A 20,200-nucleotide genomic window follows, 5' to 3' on the forward strand; every position below is an offset into this window, starting at 1 on the left:
TTGTGCATATTAGTCTGCAGTTAAATCCCAAACGCAGCGTGGTGGTGGACCAAGGAGCTCGAAGCCTGCCGACCCTCGTAGACTGTGTGTACTTTCCATCCGACTGACAGATACACGTGTTGGGAAGACAACTGGGCAGTGTTTTACGACTGAAGGGTGGCAGCGAGCAGGGATTAGACATATTCCTAAAACACTGAAGTTACTATTGTCAACATTTAGAGTCCTTTGTCTCATGCTATATCTTGTGGTGTCACAAAACTTGCTTCCATTGTGCGTCTCACTGTGGCGAAAGTAATTTCCTGTCCCGTCTAAAGTGAATGAAAATACCTCACCTCCCAGCCGACCCTGGCCCCCCGCCAGCAGAGGGGCCTCTCAGCGAGGATGATGGGGGCTAAAAGCCCCTTAACTAACCCAAACCGAGTGTCACTGGGTTTCCTTAGGAGGATCTTTGCACAATTTATGGCGCATTATGGGGGTAGAAAACTGACACGATGAAATCCTGTCGGAGCTGAAGCGATAATATGTCTATTCTAAATCAAAGTGTGTCCATCTTTCAGTGAATAAAGAGCCATTTGTGGAGTGAAGTGGCGACGTAAAGTGGTCATCCTCTCAGAAATGTGTTAATCCCTCCAGGTGATGCTCTGCCAGGCGGCTCTGCTCCCCGCTGGCTTCCAGGACTTGGTGTTCGCTCTGGTTTCCAGCGAAAAGTGGGGTGAACTAACTTGACCTAACTTGACCGCTCAAATTACTCCACAACTTTGGCCACAACACAGAAAACACAGACACACACACACACACACACACACACACACACACACACACTTGGTTGTTTTCGTTCTCATACACTTCAAACTGTGCTCCGGTCATTGTTCAGTCAGTGTGGATCCTTACAGGCTTCAAACGGTGTTAAACTGGAAGCCAATTCAAAGTTCCAAAGCAGTGTTTACATGACCAACTGTTGTAATCAAATAGTAATTGGATCTGACATATGCACCTCAGAAATGAAATATAAATAGATAACAGAGCAGCTTTGGCTCGGTTGGTCTCTCATTTGGAAGATTGCAGGTCTATTATTCATTTTATATATATATATATATATATATATATATATATATTTTATTCACTCTTTTGTTGTCTTCAGTTGTCTACAGAAATCACATTCAGAAGTACAGAAGTTTTTTTTCCTTTTAGAATAAATAAATGAGATTAATGGGCGTACATGGACAAAGGCAAGAGTATTTCGTGTGTTAATATGGTTTCTCACATCATTAGTGGGGGAACGATCGACACCAACGATGCTTCAAGTCTCTGGAAAACCATCTGGTCCTTCGACGTTTTGTGATATTATGAATTAAGACTGAAACACGAATGGCTTCTGATTTCATCTGTGAGAAATCAGAGAAAGGGAGTGTTTACTACCGTGTATAAATACATAAAAACAACATAATTCATGGTTTTAGTTCGGTCTCTTGCTGACGTAACATTTCAAAAGTGTGTTCAAAAAAAAAAAAGAGAGAAAAAGAACTCATGCTGCCGATTCAGACTCAACAAGGCGCTCCACATGATAAGAATCCCGTCCGTTCGGGTTATTTATTTTTCCTCCGTCGCACATCACTGTGACAGCCAGTCTGTTCGGTACAGCTCGGCCCACCACGCTGTGGCAAGTCACAGGAAGATAAAATCAGGGAGTCCAGAAGAATCTGGGGAATATTTTGACCTTGTTCAGTCTCGACTGTCATCAGCATGTTCTCCACAGACATTTTGGCTCATTCGTTGAAACACTGGACTATAAGGGTCTATGACTTTTAAGCAGAAGGTTTAAAAGCTGAGGTTTGAATTGCCATGTGTTATAAAAATCCCTTTCCCCCTCGGGCCCCATGACGACGTATCATTTTGTTTTCGCCACATTCAGCTCTCACGTCTACAAGAATTTGGGATGGAAACACAATTATATTAAAAAAAAAGAAAGAAAGAAAGAAAGAAAGAAAAGAGGCCTTTTGTTGGTTGTTTTTTTTTCATCCCCAAAAACCAAAAATATTTACTGACAACAAAACAAGCAGCCCCTGCCAATAACGACAAAGACTTACAAAGCATGTGACATTTGGTGTTTCACTGCGCTCCTTTCCACGGCGCCACCCACCGACGTGCCATCCATCAGCTCTGTGAAGCTGCGGTGATCATCAGCTCCACCTCAGGCGGCTCAGGGAGACGGCCTCCACCAACAACAACAACAACAACAACAATAAAGAGGGATCCAGCGTTCCCGGCACACTCGAGACAAACAGGCTGACCGGGAGAGCAAAACGAGGCCGAAACACAGAACGCACACGCTCAGGAAGTGAATCTGCAAAACAGGAGGCGGGGGGGGGGGGAATGTGAGCGGGGAGAAAGAGCAGCGGCGGAGGGGAAGTGGCGGGACTGGAGGAAAACCAGTCAGTGAAACTATAGACAGTGTGGAGAAATTGTGCGGTTAACGTGGTGCAGCTGTGTCAGCTTTCGGCCGTACACGGCGGACAACTCACGCACGCTCAAAATCACACGCGCGCGCGCTCTCGGTACGATACGCTGGGAAATACGCGGCGTGTCATCGACGGCCATCTGACGGCTTCGACTTTGAAGAAAGAGGGCCAGACTGCACAATACATTCATTCTTCTGTCCAAAGCTGCTAAAACACAGAGAATGAGCCGCGTAAACAACGGGACAGATGGTGGCCGAGTGAAAGTGATGGAGCCATCTGCGCCGCTCAGGTGTGAAAACAGCCCGTTTTGACCTAATTTTCTATCAAATAAGTCTGATTCCGGCACTTCAAAAGGAGAATATTACAAATTCAGTCCGATACAAGTCAAGGACAGACTTGCACAACAGGCCGAGCGTTGGGAGTCGTCTTGAGTTTGAAGCTTTGATGAAGCTGTTATGTTAAATTCCTCTCTTCTTTTCTAGCCCGGAGACACACCGTCAGGCGTGGGTTAAGGTGGAGAGTCATTTCTTCTCCTTCCAATGCACATTAAAAGCATTATAAGCCAGACCGTGAGCTATTATTAAGGAAATGCAGACATCGATCGCTTAATAGTGATTCCAAATATAAGGAAAATTACAGACGCTCCCATCAAACAGGCGGCTAAAGCTCGGTAACGTCACAACACAGAGTTCTCTTTGATAAAAATGAGAATGAGGGGTTAAAAACTCCCACCGAAGTGGTACTACAGAAAAATATTATTATTGTGAGAGGATTATATAGATTGTTGGAGGTAAAGGAGCCCTGCAGTATTGATTACAGGAGTTCCCCGAAAGGTTTTTCCCCCACAGATTTGAAGACCAGGTCCATTTACATGGAAATGGCAGAAACCGATGTAGTTTTCATTTTGGGCCACTAGTGGGTGCTGTTGTCTGTTTGTATAGTGAAACCACACACGCATGCGCGCAGACAACAATATGCTATAAACATTAACAATGGCGAGTACATGGACATTCACATGGTCGTGTGAAATCTCAATTTGGTCAAGCAGACAGAGAATACGTTAAAGTGACATATCAGCTGCACTTTTCTGTTTCAAATCAAAGAAGAAAATGCTGCCCCGTGTTAAACTGCCTGAACCGAGTCCTCACCTTTATCCCCTCCCCGCCCAAATACGTCGCTGTCCTGTGGCCAGAGAGTCAAACCAGCAACGCAGCTGTTCCTGCCAAAGATCCTATCGATACCGTCGTCTGAGAGATTTACGGTCGGATCCAGTCGGAGCGGGGCCGGTGTTTTTCACCTGAAGAGGGCTGCATGTGTGTAAGAAAACACAGAAATCCTCAAGTTCCCGCAGATTCTTTTGGGAGTTTTTGTTGTTGTTTGCGCGGCTGAAAGCAGATGGGACTCCCAGCTGCAAGTAGTAAATAATTAGGAACGATGACGGATCATTTCCGTCCGACGGGCTTCGAGTCACAAGACTGACAACGACACACACAGCAACAAAGAACGACAGGATCTCAGTGAGCGCTCTAATTACCGAGCAGCACAAGTTTCACTGCGTGACTCTTGTAGTCTCTTTGCAGTGTGTGTGTGTGTGTGTGTGTGTGTGTGTGTGTGTGTGTGTGTGTGTGTGTGTGTCGGAGGCCTCAAGCTTTGCGAATTGGTCTAAATGGCTTAAGAAAAAAACAACTATAAAATCTATGTGTGTGTTTTGATTCTGTCTGAATAGTAAAATACTCTCAACTTCCATTACTTTCGAAAAGCTTCCTTTAAAAGATGTTTTATTTATTCGCTTAAAAGTAATAAAAAACAAAAAAAAGGTTTTCACATGATTATGCCCTTGGAAACACTGGAACACACTTTTTGTAAATCTGGGATAAGAGTTTTTAATTTGCAGGCTTATTATTCGTGAAATTACTTCCATTGTTTGGGATCATCCCGGCAGCAGATGACTATTCAACAAGATTTTCATGTTTTTAAAATAAATCAGTGAACTAGAAAACAGACATTTATGAAATAACCCCTGATGTGTACAAATGCTACATTAATACTATAAATACCCAGACGGCATTATACTGGAGCTCAGGGCAAATAGTTGTGTAATATTTGAAAGAACCTCAATGTGTGGGCTGAAGCAAAACACACACACACACACACACACACACACACACACACACACACACAGGAGTGTGTGAACGGGCTGTGAAGTAGCCGGGGGAGGGAAAACGATGCAGGGCGACAAACGCGAGAGACAGAGAGAGAGAGACAAAAACAGAGACAGAGAGAGAGAGACAGAGACAGAGAGAGAGAGAGAGAGAGAGAGAGAGAGAGAGAGAGAGAGAGAGAGAGAGAGAGAGAGAAACAGGCGCTGAACGCTGGCAGCAGAAGATGGGAAGGGCAGCAAATGACAACAGAAGGAAATGAGACTGTAAGAAGGAGAAGACGGAGACGCTTTTTAAGGCAAATTAAGACTTTACGGCTACCAGGAATCCCGTTTAAGACCCGATCCAGAAACAAAAACAAAAACAGGAAAGAAAAGCTGTGTTGAATTAAAGCTATCCTGTAAAGAAAAGAAAGAAAGGGAAAAAAAAAAGGCTTTCAGAATCTAAATAAAGGCAAGGAAAATAATGCGACGCACAATTTAAAATGAGGGGATTCCATTCAATATTTTTTTTTCCATTTCTGCCTGAAGACATTTCAAGGAGAGCCTGACTGAACGAATCAATACCATATCAGGAGGAAAAAATCGGATTCCTCCAATCTCTACTGTTTTCATTTCATCAGGGATGTGTGGAAATGTACGAATGTCTGCTTGTCATGGTTCATTAGTCTGCTATTGGTGACATGTGGGCGTATGAAATCATATTAGAGATTTGTGGACGTTTGTTAAGAAAACTAAATTAAAGCTGAAAATCAGGCGACATGAGCGACTGGGAGGACGAGACACTAAAAAAAGCACACGTGCTGAATTCCCTGCATTGCCACTGTAAATCTGCTCATTTTCAAATTAAAATGTCCCACATCGACTCACTCCGTCGTGTCTGGTGTCAACGGGCCACATGTTTGACAGCCAAGTCAGTGTCCGGGCGTCAGCGAGAAAATCATGTCGCAGTAGCAGGATCAAGTTACTTCCTCAAATGAAATCCATAAAAGTCTGAAAAAATGAGACGCGGAGCCTAAGTGGGGCTGCCTCCCGCTTTAATGGATTTACAGAGAATACACGGAGTACATCTGAGGACTCGCAGAATATTTGTATTACTACAGGGACCTGAATTTAAAAGGCTTTATAAATCCATAAACTTGTCAAATGGAGCTTGTCAACAGTTCGAGATGATACTATAAATGCTGTTAGCAGAGCCGGTTTATAGCTTTTTATTGCTTGAAATATTCAAAGTGAAGATTTAAAAAAAAAAAAAAACACGACTGACTCTATGGAACGTCAGCAAGAGAGAGAGAGAGAGAGAGAGAGAGAGAGAGAGAGAGAGAGAGAGAGAGAGAGAGAGAGAGAGAGCGCTCTGAGCTGGCACCGGCCTGCTGTTCTGAATTTACACTGGATCCATAGTGTGTGTGTGTGTGTGTGTGTGTGTCTGTCCACGTGTCACAAAAAAAGAAAAGAAAAGAAAAGAAAAGACGAAGCACGAGAGAAAAAGACAGCGAGGCATGAAATATTCACGTCAATAGTAATAAAAGATATTGGCTTTCGCCATGCTTCCAGCATGTGTGTGCCTGCATGCTGCAGCCAGGCATGCATGCTTGCGTGTGTGTGTGTGTGTGTGTGCGGGGGGGGGGTGTTACTAATTGCTGCGAGGACAGGACGGGGTGGGCGGAGCCTAACGCGGGGGGCCTGTTGAGCTGCAACCAATCCCCCTCGGTGGGCTTGTCTCTCTCTCTCCCTCTCTCGCTCTCTCTCTCTCTCTCTCTCTCTCTCTAGCCTCTGTGAGGGAGTAGCATCGCATCGGGGAAAGTGAAAATAAGGAATGGACGGTGGAAAAGAAAAAGAAGAAAAAGGAGGGTTGAGAGGAGAGCCCCTTACAGTGGGCCTCCGAAGACAGACACAGAAAGAGTTGAGCGGGGAGAAAGCAGACAGAAGCTTGCAGAGTTTCCTCCTCAGAAGTCAGTCGACACCACGCTGATCAGCATTATTACCATACCATGGCAGTTATGTCATCTTTCTTTCTTTCTTTCTTTCTTTCTTTCTTTTTAGGTGTTTGAAAGTTCGGGGGGAATATAAACAACGTGTGAAGGAAACCTCAGTCCCCATGGAGACAAGAGCTTGTTAAAAAGTGAAAATAAACAAACTCAGAAAAACAATACGGAGCAAATTAGCAGCTATTAGTTAAAGATGTTAGCGAGAAAGCTGGAAATAACAAGAAGCTGCTCTGGTTGACGTCCGAATTAGGTGACATACGAGGTGAACTGGAGACAATAAATTGGCTGTAAGGTGCGTGACTGTTTATTTTCCTGTCTGGGTGAGCAGTTTGATGGATCGAGGACGTGTCTAGGGAGTATCCTGCCTTTACTCTTAACTCAACCAAAGAAGCCACGGAGGACAAACGAGAGGAAAATCAGCAAATGGGCAAAAGAAAAGCTTATTAAGTGGCTAAATAATATATCTTAACTGTGTTCCCATTAACCACAATGATTAAAAAAATAAACAACTGCACCGTCATCGCCTTCTTTTATCTCTAATTTGGTCTCCACCAGCAGAAACAGTGCCCGGGTGTATTCATCAGCTGTTTTCTCGTCGTATTGGAGCGCTCACATTATGTCTGTGTCATGCAAAACAACACGCAGTGAAAGGAGGAACTGCAGAGTCAGGTGACGGTCCTCCGGATCTCCATCGCTCTGTGCGCCGGGCCCATCCTCTCGCACCCGATCACTCCCTTCAACTGCTCACATTAACCCGGGAGTGTCAAGAACATTTCGGTTCAGGGGCCACAAAAAGCCCAATTTTATCTTGAGTGGGCCGGACCGGCAAAATAGTGCCAGAAGAACCTTAATTTAAACTTTATATATTTTTTTTGTTGTTGTGGCATAGAGTACACAAAACCATATATTATACTATCATCATAACAAAAAACACTGTATGAATGAGAAATTCTAGCGCAAAATACAGTAACATGTCCCAAAAACTTCTCCTACATGCTGTTGCATTATGCCTGTTTTCACAAACTCCCGCTGACAGCGTGGCGTCTGAGGCTAGTTTGATAGCTATCTATCATGGCAGCACCACCGATATCTCAGCTCGGGTCTCAGCATTATGTTGCTTAAGAAATTTGTTTTTAAAAAAAAAAACAATGTTCTCTTTGAAATTTTTCACAATTTGCTTGTCGGATAGGGGACTGTTGCCGGCCGGTTTTGGCCCACGGGCCTCATGTTTGACACCCCTGCAATAAACCACGCAAACGTGCAGCTTTTGTGTAGCTTCTCACGGGGACGAAGGCTTTGAGGTAAGTGCAATGTGTTGCTCTTCTTACAGTCAGTCCACTTATGCATGTCCTCATGCACACACACACACACACACACACACACACGTACTCACAGGTTTAATGAGTGGCTACAGTAATGAGCCAGCCGTGCTTTTAGTGTGGCAATAAAACACGTCCAAGTGAACTCTCGCATCAGTCTAATTAAAAAGCCTACGTTTAAATCAATGGAAAGTGAGTCTAATCATCCACACAGGAGGTACTGATGGTTACTAAAAAGCTCCGGGTTGCTTAACGAAAATAACCCTAGCGCGGGGGTTCGGGCAGCACCGGCCCTAATCAAGGCGGAATCAAAGTGGCACAGCTCAGGAAGCCACAGGCTCGCTTTGATTCGCTCTTATTAAGTGTTGGTGTGACTCGGGGAAACGGCTGGTTAAATTTCGACAGTAAAATTTCAAGGCTTTTTCCCATGACAGTCCCAAACTGTCACACAGCACAAATAGCAGGAGTCCAATCTGGCGAGGCACAGAGGTGACCGGAAAGAAACACGTTAAGACTTACAGAAACATACTAATGAGCAACAGGGTGACTCTATAGCTCACAGGCGACCTTCCTGCCAACCATAATAACATATACATAATTCACCATAATGAGAATTTCAACCAGAAATCGTGATGCTATTAATGAACCTCTTCAAGCACTTCTGAGAAATGAGCCTAGAGCAGCCAAATGTTAAAAAACCTGCATGACAATAACTTCTCACACGTCTGCGTTTACAGAGGTAAAGAACTATACAGGATTTCATCACGTTAGACCTTCCAGAAGTTTCCCCTGGGAAGACGTACCGATGGTGAATTCACTCTGTGACTGGCTTGAACGGATACCTCGGTCACCAGGATAAATAGCCACTTCGGTTTGCACAGATCGAGCTGGATCGATTATGAAAAGTAAGAAATTTAATTTTGTTTAAATTCTGCTTTGGCGTGCATATAGAAGGATTCATAACAAGAGGCCTGCAAAATTCAGTTTTTCAACCAGAGACCGTCAATAAGTCAAATATCTGGTTTCTTAAAAAGTGGTATCCAAAAGCGTTTTAGTCCAAATCAATGAATCAGTTCAAAATAATCGACTAAAATCAATCAGAGCTAACCAGCTCGCGTCAGCCCAATTAGTCTTGTCATACCACTTTGTACCACCAGATGGTGAACTGAGTCATTGTGCATTCAGTCTAGAAATGAAGCAGAAGCAGCAGCAGCAGCAGACTCTGACACGATAAAGAAAATAAACAAGTTCTCAGGTTTTCAAAACAATAAACGTCTGCAACTCTGACGACCAGGACTCACTACATGGGCTGCACAATGTATTCCACGTGTATAGTTATCGCGATATAAACACCCAGAACGTACTCATTTCAAAAGACTGGACTGCGAGACGTCATGTTTAAATGTACTATGGGTTTATGTTAAGAAAATTCTAAATGACAAAGACAGGCAGGTGTGATTAGCTCACAAAAAGTGATAAGTTATGGGAAAGAAAAGAATCTTAAGACAAGTAATCTCACGGTTCAAACAGAAACTGAATTAAAAAAGGTAACACAACTGTAGTCAATTACTATCTTGTACGATTGAACTTTGTAACAGTATCACGCAGAGACACTGAAGGCCGCTCCTCCTCCTCCTCCTCCTCCTCCTCCTCCTCCTCCTCCTCCTCCTCAGCTCTGGATCAGCTTGGATCGCCTCCAAAACTTCAATTATGTATCTCCGAAGAGAGATTTTCATTTAAAAGGTCAGCTGGCTGGTTAAGGCAGAATGATGTGGCCGTGATCTGATAAAACACTTGGTTCTGTCATCTGCAGCACCTTGTTAGTACAGCTTGAGGCGTCGGTGAAAATGTGTTAACTTTACAAAACAGACTGAAGCTTGTAAAGTTTAAAATCTCCTGTTGGTTTGACTGAAAGGAGCAAAATTCAAGGTATTAGGCTCAGATTATTGAGTCAGCCTCACTTATATCTTCTGTCGAGGCAGTAACTACCTGCAGCTCACAGAAAGCCTGTGTGGCTCGTTTACCCCTGCAGAGTTTCATTCTCACTGCGAAATGCCCCCCCCCCCCCCCCCCCCCCCCCCGAGAGACGCCGATTTCTCGGACGTTAAACCTGTGACCTTTGACTGTGAGGTGAGCCGCTATCGCCGTCGATCTCGGCAAACCCCTCCGGGAGCTTCGAGCGAGACGTAATCGCAGCGGCCACCACGCCAGCGCCTCAACTACTTTCATGTTGGAGCTACACAATTACCTCTCATAAGGAATCCATTAGCGTCTGTCCGGCCCGCTCACACGGGGGAGGGACGAGGATGCAAGACGACAGCGGCAACGGGAATAAAGAAATAATGACGGGACTTTTCACATTTGACCGACACAAACACCTGGTGACCGTCAGATCCTTCGTGAGGGAATATTTAAAGGAAAACAAATATAAGAGGAGATTGTTACTCTATCGGAAAGATAACTAAACGATTAAAGACGTGTTCGGGGAGAGGAGCCCCACAGGCAACGATTAATAAAGCTGTAAGGATCCAAAGGCGGGAGCATGAAAGCTGATCTCCTCTCCACACTGCTGTGAGCATTTCGCTGCGAACGTGCGAACGCAGAGGAAATGATTTGGTCACAGCAGCGAGTAACTCCACTGTTATTATCGCCGAGGAACAGAGGCGACGCGCGGGTAGCGGCTGCTCAGGAGGAACGCCGACGGGATGCATCCGCTTATCGACGTCTGGTAATTAATTTAGCGCGACAAAATCAAAGTTTCCACTGCAAGCGAACCTCCTCTCTGGGAATCCACTGTGGAATGTGATGGACTTCATTCTGTCTTAATGAACTGTGCAAACACACCGAGTTATCCGATCGTAACGTGTGAAAATATGCAATGAATGACATCAGAGGGATCAGATGGGGAAACTCCTCAGATGGAGATCAGGGCATTAAGGAACTTGAAAATACTGTGAAAGCCAAAACTAGGACATCAGGTCGATTTGCCTTCAAAAACACACCAGCTACTGTTAAACACTAACCGACTGTACAAATCCATACTTTTTATTCATCAATACCATCTAAAACAAGATATCTTGGATTACTTGATGAAGTCAGCAGTTTGCTAAACTACTTGTGTCTTTTAAAAGTACGATAACTTCTTTATTTGAACGTGTTTTCCTGCCGGATATTTCAGACTTGCCTTATTTGTCTTTGTTAATAGCTTACAAACAGGATTTTTGTTCCACACCTTTCCAGGTAAGTATTTACTCAACAACAATCGCTCACGGGATCCTTCCTCACTTCACTCCAACTAAAATCTCAAGCAAATTGCTCTCAGCACACAAGTCCAAGTTTTTCCAAATTCTGGATAGAATGAGTTGTTTTCTCGTCGCGGCAACGAGTCCTCCACAGGTCAAGTGTGTTGCTTTGAATCCCGCCCTCACAAGAAAATCCTAGAATTAACTGCAGCAGTGTGAAGGTGTAACTGACATAACATACCAGTGGTTACTGTAAAACTATATCAGTCAGCATTGATAGAAGAGCTTAATGACATAAACCATGATCCAGCTGGTATCGTAAGTCAAACTAAATAACGTTGTAGATTAAAAACAGGTATCAACCTGGATGAACATGAAATAAAAACACATCTTGTCGTGTCATTTAAACCATTATTGATTCCTCAATGCTTCATTCCTTTCACTTTGACTGAGTCGTCCTCATGGAGGTTAAAACAAGAAATGATCCCGTCTGAAGAATGCAAGAAAGACAAAGGGCCGACTTTGTGGGGAGTGAAAGTTACAGATACGTAACTGCAGTTCCACATTTGAAAATGTGAAAAAAAGTGTTTTGTCTGTCTTGTAATGAGATCCCTGCACAAATCAGTTATCAAAATAAGATTCAGAACTAACTGTACACTCGGTGAACTGCGCAAAGTCACTGGAAAATCGAATACCCTGTAGGTACTTAGACAACCCGTGTGTGTGTGTGTGTGTGTGTGTGTGTGTGTGTACACACACGTATGCACACATGTATTCCATACTGCCGGGGTTTTGCTTACATTCAAAAAGGGGAGAAAAAAAAAGAGAAAAGAAAAAGCGCCCGCTGCACCTAGAAAACGCCGTGCATCTGTTATCATTTTACAACCTGCCTGTAACTCAGCGGAGTACAAACCTCTCCAGCACAATGTGCTCCAGCTAAGCACCTCATTACAGAAAAAGGCCCTCTGTATCCCACTGAGGTAACCGGAGGGAGGGAGGGAGGGAGGGGGGGAGGGAGGGAGGGGAGAGGGGTGGGTTTACATGAAGGACTCCACGCTGCAAATTTGTGCAAATATTGTCCCGTTAACACTGTCAACGCTCGACACTCGGCTTTCTCCAAATTCATAAAAACGGGAGAAAACGCAGCGCGTGGTGTACAAAAAGAGGGGAGAAGAGAAGGAGGGAGGAAGAAGAAGAAGAAAAAAAGAAAAGCTCAGCTGGCAACGGGAGCGAGTACAGCACTCACCCTTGAGGAGTGAGTATGGGTGGGATCCAACAATGTAAGGAGAGCGGCGGCGGCGGCGGCGGCGGCCGGGTGAGATCGCGATGTGCCAGAATGAGGCGAAAGCAGGGGAAACTGTGCTCACGGTGCAACAAAAGCATCGTCTGACAAACCAACCACGCATCGCATGTTCCCCGCAGACTCCAGCCGGCTAATATTGTGGTTGCCTTGGCATCGCGCGTCCCTCGCGTGTCCACGTTCGGCAGGGAAACACAAAGCGGGGAGGGTTTTCACAAATGACCACACACACACACACACACACACACACACACACACACACACACACACACACACACACACACACACACAGAAACTGCAGACAAAAGATGAAACATCACATATGAAATTCTTTTTCCCCTCTATATGCAGTGGAAACATGACTGGAAATCCATCATCAGAAAGAAGAGATTATCGGCGGTCATCATTAGACCTTCCCCGGGTTGGCGTGTGCATCTTTTTTAAGAGGGTCAAACGGGTTCTCCAGCCACACGAGGCTAAATTATGGACTGCGTCTTCTCAATAATAAACCAGGAGACAGGAGTGCGTGGTCCAGAAACAGGGGTGGGCAGAGAACTCTTCCCACGGGGCCACATGAAAAACTCAAAACTACTACGAAGGGCTGAGCTTTAAGTTTTACTCACAGAAATCCTGAACCATGTACGCTGAGAAACTACAACAAACGTCCGCTTAACCACAACTTAACCCCAGATCCAACACAAGAATTCTTTTCTATATTGGAAAACTAAATCACACTTTGAGGTTCACGTGATCATGTTCTTACATTTTCATTCAATAAACAGTAAATCATCAGCTCCGCCTCTTGTGCATTACTAAATAGGCAGTTACAATTAGGCCCTTTGGGAGGGAGGATTACATTCTCCTGTGCTGCCCCTCCCCGATGCAGTCATTTGATTTTTAATTTGTCATGTCCCCGTGGTGGGACAGACCACCTTGTGTACATCCCTCCTTTCTGATGTGAAACCAAATATAAAACCAAGCCAATGTCACCGATACTGGTATGATATCGGCACTTTGGACAGTTTGTGAGGGTATCCCTATATCCACAGGGAGAAAGTACCATCAGTTAATCCTTAGTATTATGAATGAATAAATGGTCATAATTCAACATGTAGAAAATGTATACACTAACAAACACTGTTGACATTAACTGAACAAGAAAGGGTAAGAGATGAAGACAGTAGCTTGTCAGATGAGTTCTATAATAATAATATAATAATGTTTACAACTTCCAAACAACCCAAAGCAACAATTCAAGAAGAAACATCTAAAGAACAACATCATGATTGATATTAATTTTCTCTCATGGGCAGTCTGAACTGTAATCCTTAATCATTCTGTATTTCACCACTTCCTTGAGCGTTAACCGCAAGCTACTGCCTTTAGGTTCTCTCTGTATTCTCCAAGTTAATGTTGGACCCATTAGAAGCTGCAGGATTGAGCAGGATCTCCGATCCACACTGAACCAGCGTGTGATGTCTGCAAGTCTGAGCCATCAAGCAGAGGGGGAACGCTGTGCGTCTGGAACTACTTTATAGCTGCAATTATGTGACATTAAATGCACTGCACTGGCTGGTGCTGGAGCAGAGTAACTTTGGAGCGCAGTGTGGCCGGCCTGTCCCTTTGTCTTCCCCCTGCAGTCTGCTCATCACACTGACAACCTCCAGGAGAAGGGGTGGGGGGTGGGGGGGGGGGGGGGGGGGGGGGTGAAACACCCGGGCTTCATGCATCTGCACCACCAACACTGCATGTGCACGGTTGAAGATCCTGCATGCTCACGGTGTCCCGGTGTGTGTTCACACCGAGCACGTTGTGGACGTGCAGGGATTTGCGCCCCGGCCCTGCTGCTGCTGCCGCTGGTGCGGCCGCCGCCGCGGCCGCGGCCGCGGCACACACCGAGGCGGACATGGACATGTGGAATGTGGAGGGAAGCAAAAAAAAAAAAAACCGAGGCAACAAGAACAGCTCGCACAAAGACACAAGGGAGGGGGAGGGGGGGCGGGGGCGGAGGGGGGCGAGAAGTTGTAGTGAAATGCGGCGTGGACGTTCTGTCCCATGTGGTCCGTGTAAACACGGAGGCGAAGAGCGAAGCGGCGACGCGACGCGGTGCGGCGGCGGCGGCGGCTAGCTGCATGCTAACCCGGGCTGGGCTGCCTGGAGCCAGGAGAGACGGGGATGTACGAGACCCGGGAGAGAAAACAACAACAACAACAAAACAAACCAAGCAAGTGTCGTACCTGATGTGGCATATCAACCTTGACTTGAGAGCGGAGAGGGGCCCAAATGTTGCGGAGCCACGTCGCCCGACTAAATGTTTTCCACCAACCGGGAGCAGCGGAAGGAAGGCGGCTTCTTTTTCCTTCTTCTTCTCTCCTCTCAGTGAATAAAACTAATCCCGATGGAGGAAAAAAAATAAAAAAGTTTCTCCCCCACTCTCGTGTAAAACAAAACTGTCAAGAGAAGAAGGAGAAGAGAAGAGGAGGGTGAGGGTCAGTCAGTCCGGGAGGAGGGGGAACGTTCCAGCCCCGCTGGCCGGTGGTGACGTGCCCGTTAGTTCTCCACAAATCCAGCCAATAAATCTGGATGTTTTACTAAAAGAAAATATAAAAAATATAAATAAAAAAAAATAGCTGAGTGGAACTAATCATTCATGTAGGAGAGAGTTACACACTTAAACTTTCCAGTTTGTCTTTTTTTTTTTTTTTTTGTTAACCCACTGCGCATTTTGGAACAAGAACGCGCTTGATTACGGAGCTAATTGAGCTTTAATAACGCGACTTAAGTCCTGTTACACGGTTGTACACATGGGCCGGCACGTTATAGTCCACTACCACATGTTTTTTGTTTTGTTTTAGTATTCTAGCTTTTTTTATTCGTCCACACATGAGTGGGGCTCTTTAACGGGGGCTGGGACACATGCTACCCGGAGAAAGAGCCACCAACAGCGGCCGCAGCGAGCGAGCACACACACTCACACACTGACACACACACACACTGACACACACACACACACACACACACACACACACACACACACACACACGGAGCGCGTTGTTGTGAATAATATTGTGCTCCAGAGGCGGCTGTGAAACGGCCTCTCTCACAATGACATTACGGCCGGGCTGAGTGGCCGCATTGTTGGGAGTCACAGCGCTGCACAGAGCAACAACAAGCGCCTCGGAGCTTCGTGTACTTTTTTTTTTTTTTTTTTTTTTTTTTCTTTTTTACTAGTCTGGAATTAAAAAAAAAAAAAGAAGAAAGAAAGAAAGAAAAGAAAAAACGCTTGAGTGTGTGTGAGTGTGTATGCAGCTCGGCCCCGACTGCACTTCTAAGCAAAACGAAGCGAGGACAAACAGCGTTAAGTACGCAGTCTATACAGCGCGCGCCCCCCTCCCGGCCTCCCTTTCTTCCCCTTTACCCCCCAAAAAGCGACAGGAAAGTGCGAAGCAAATAACTTACATTAGTCCAACGCGAAGAGCAAGGTGAGCGCACACACGGTTAGTCCAGTTTTTTAGATCTGTATCAACATAGATGGACAGGCGCTTCTACACAAGTCCCGCCCCCCCCCACCCCCCTCCCGCCTCCCTACGGTTCAGCAGGCAGGCATATCTATACATATATAATCTCCACGGCGGCCAATCACAGCGCTCTACTCCGAGGCAGCGCGCCTCTCCATTGGTCGAACGGCCCGTCAGTCACGCCCCGACGTTCCAGCTGTCTCCCAACCATATAGGGGTGTGTCGTGACGTAGCACCCCGAGGTAGTAAACAATTATGGAAATTAAAAATAATCATTGAAAGTGATCGATAGAGACGGTCACATATTAGATAGATAGATAGATAGATAGATAGATAGATAGATAGATAGATAGATAGATAGATAGATAGATAGATAGATAGATAGTTGTCGTTTTCTTTCATATATTAAATTCCTCAGCATGAATGCACAGTGCATAGAAACACACCAGTAATAAAAAGGCAAATAAATGTATTAATAGTAACAAGTCAGTTTATTTATTTCAGTACAAAAAGGCCCTAAGTTATTTACATTCAATTCACCCTCTTCAAATGATTAATGGATTATAGAATACAATACAATACAATACAATACAATACAATACAATACAATACAGTAGAATACAATAGAATAGAAATGACATAATTCATCCCAGAATAGAATGTACATAATTGATCCCAAGGGGATTGTGCCTTATTTGTAATCTTACCACTATATTAGGCCATATTGGATACACTAACAGGCCCACATGTTATATGTTTGAAAGTCCTGCAATAAAGTAACACCAACTTAAAGAATAATGGGGGCAATTAAAGCATTTTCAAATAGTTGCAATTTGCATGTAAGAATAACATAAAATGCAACCATGCATTAATAAGATAAAATTCAATCCTGAATGAAAGCAGGTTAAAGTAATTCAAATTGACATGATTATATAAATGGAAGGCAAAGTTATCCTGCAGATGAATATTAGTAATTTACACACGGAGCAAACAGAAAGACACAGTGACTTCTTTCACGTGCAACCGAAATGGGAAAATGTATGTCTTAGCATAGCTCTATTCTTTACCTAAATGCACTTCAAAACTCCACATATCTCATCTTTAAATATTTATGATTGACCTATACATAATGTATGAAAGTTCCAGCATCCTCTTCACTCGCTGTGATCTCTGTCCGAGGAACTGCTGGTAACTGATAGTACACACAAACCAGAAGAGGCTGGCTGAGGCCCCTCCACTAACCCACTGAGTAACCGTGCTGTGTCTGTGTCGTACACAGTGTGAGGACACACCCCGACTAATTTGTTGACTTGGTAGAGGAATTCAGAGAGAATAATGGGGGCTACGTGGCGCTCTACTCTGTCACCCCTGGGAGGCATCATTATAGCACTTCAGTCACCATATTAGCCATTCTGTAATTAGCAGTGATTCTCTTCTTCTAGCAGTTTCTTGTCGTGGCCTCTCGCAAAGCACTGGCCGGGAGGTGTTGGTGCAGGGTGTGCTTTTTTTTTTATTGACCGACACAACAGCTGGACTTCAGGCCTTGGCTGTTGTGAACCAAAAAAAAAAAAAAAAAAGCCAACCTGTGATCTTTCCCTAACAATGAGAGGTCCAGGCTGGCAGCACGCCAGGAAAATCCACAAGTTCCTGCACATTTGGGGCTGAAAGCTAGAGACTCCCTTCTGAGAGAATAAAAGAAAACACAAAAACTTTAAGACTACTAATTGGTGGCTTTACATGCTCACTAAAAGTCTTTAAATAGCTTTGTGTATTTGTGGAATGAGGTTTTTAAAGGACTTATATACGGTGTGCGTACAGCACACTGTAATTACATTATTAAGAAGCGAGTATGTCATCAAGTCTATAGAAGGTGAGTTTCCACTGACATTGTAAATGAGTTCACGGCAGATGTCTTTGCAAGCTTCTCCGTGTGGATTGTTGTGCTTTAAAGAGACACAGTAAAATTCAAGCCAAGTCTCTGTTGAACATCGGATTCTTTCATGCCAGTCGGTCCTGGGCCTGGTTTTCAGTCTTTGCACCTCTTTTCAGTTTAATAGTTGCAGTTAAAGTCGTCCAGATCGGGTCCAGTGGGTGAATGTTGTGTACCTGTTGATCACATAGACCACACCACAGTGCAACAGTAATTTCTTTTGTGCTTGACACATAGTCCACGTCCAGATCAACTGCCTTTATTCATTTATTCAGTTTGGTGATCATGTGATTTTCTTTCATCATTTGAAAGAACAGAAGATGAGACAATATTTTGCGACATGAAAATGTTCTTTCGTAACAATTATTTTGATTCGGATCGCCACCAAAATGTAATGGGTTCTTCCTTTGATAAAAAAATGTACCTGTCTACTAATGTTTATGGAGATCCACTCATTGGCTTTTGAGATATCTTGTTAACGGACAGTCAGACAGACAGACAGACAGACAAATAAACACAGATGATATTTTAACCTCCTTTGCAGAGGTAACAAACACATGATTTATTAAACCTTTAAGGCTGCAAATGCATATCACACATTTGATCACCACGATAGGTGGCACAGGGTCTCTGTTCAATGTTTGCATGCTTTACTATGAGAAATGGAAAGCAAATGTTACATTGCATGTACTCAATAACAAGAAAAAGTACTTTTTTGTTGCTCAAGTAAAAGAAAAGAGATCTATTTTTCTCAGAAGTTGTAATACTCGTTCAGCTGCATTAATTGCATTGGTAAAAGTAGGTATTTTATTCAATTAACCTGTATAAAATATCCACGATACACATTTATAACACAATAAGGAAAACATAAAAATCAGGCTTGATCATTCGTTTTATTCTGAAGTGTAGACGTAAAGCAAGAATTGTTTGCTAAAAGATTTAAACTTACTGGCTAAGAACGCTCCATAACAATTCTTCATTTTAAAGCTACAAAACAGTAAATAGTACATGATAATGAATGAAATAACAAGTAGAAAAATACTACTTAGAATAATTTGTAACTTTCACCCTCGTATACCTAATTCATCTGAGCAGTCTGCAATACGAACCCACTATTATAACACATCTACATTATCATCTTCACATTTTTAACATTTCCATTAAGCATCCAGTAGTATAGAACTACATTGTACTACATAAAATGTAACTTCATCACGCGCTCTCTATTCACAGTAAAATTGGCATATACACACACACACACACACGGCGCACACTTGACTATAACACAAACTTCTGTACAGTTTGATTTCATGCCATGCTTAACATAACTATATCACAATCATATTATTATTCTTCAGTGTCATGATGGTTTTTATTTCAATCTTCCTGCTCTGCAGTTTAAGGTATGAGGGGGGGACATATGCTGATATTCGATATTATAGTATTTTGGTACAAGGAAAAATACGTCTATGCAAAAAATGTGCTTTGGGTAATTTTCACAAACCAAACAGCTGTAAACAACACAGCGTGGTGAAAGTGTTTTTGTTTTAAGGCGCAAGCTATTGAAGGTGTGTCTCTTGCTATAAATGAGTCTTTGTGAAGATTTACTTCCTGGAAGTCAGTGAAAGACCTCCCCATCGCTGCTGTCCGTCTCTGTAACCCAGTGTGAAATGGACCGAACCCGGGTTTTATCGTTACAAACTAATATTGTGTATATGTTCTGTTCAGGTTCTGTTTTATATCATTTCAAAATATGCACTTTTCTTCTGTCCTGTCTCATGCTTTCAGCCTGTGACGCACACGGTAGCAAATAGCACTGAGACATACAACAGAAATCATATCCCACTGTGCAAGAAAATGTGAAAATCTGTTTATTTCACTGTACTCACCACGGCCCATCTCACCACCCCTGCGCCCATTCCTTGAGACAACCATGGACCTGCTCTTGGAAGCACTGATTCACGTCCCGACCGCTTCAACACTCAACCACAGACTGTTCCTGCGCTTCCTGGAGACACTCATGGTTGAGTCAAAAGGACAACATCATCTGGAAAAAGCAGAGCCCTCAACACACGATGCCCTCCTAACCTCGGCTGTCCATGGAAATCATGAACAGGATTTGAGACAACGCAGAACCTCACCTTGAAGAAAATAAAATAAAAAAAAATCTGACTTAATGCCGAGTATACGGCACAGTTTTTACATCAGTGGTACAGTGTCCTTGCAGAGGTGGCTCGAGTATCCAATATTCCTGGAAAGAGATCTCTCCTGGGACACTTCTAGAAG

The 20,200-nt window shown here is 43.9% G+C and overlaps 1 protein-coding gene across 1 annotated transcript in view; it reads right to left on the bottom strand.

Moving 5' to 3' along the window:
- Nucleotides 1-16,013, bottom strand: part of LOC308112947 (vitamin D3 receptor A) — a gene marked incomplete at its 3' end in the record, with an annotated part of 81,595 nt that extends 65,582 nt beyond the window's left edge. Inside the window, exons 1-2 of the mRNA XM_080468785.1 lie at nt 15,926-16,013; nt 14,704-14,916 (exon numbers count right to left, since the gene is read on the bottom strand). The remainder of the gene's footprint in view (nt 1-14,703; nt 14,917-15,925) is intronic.
- Nucleotides 16,014-20,200: the final 4,187 nt, after the last annotated feature.

This window comes from Lipophrys pholis (genome assembly GCF_963383615.2).
Source record: "Lipophrys pholis genome assembly, chromosome: 8".
Classification (NCBI taxonomy): Eukaryota; Metazoa; Chordata; class Actinopteri; order Blenniiformes; family Blenniidae; genus Lipophrys; species Lipophrys pholis.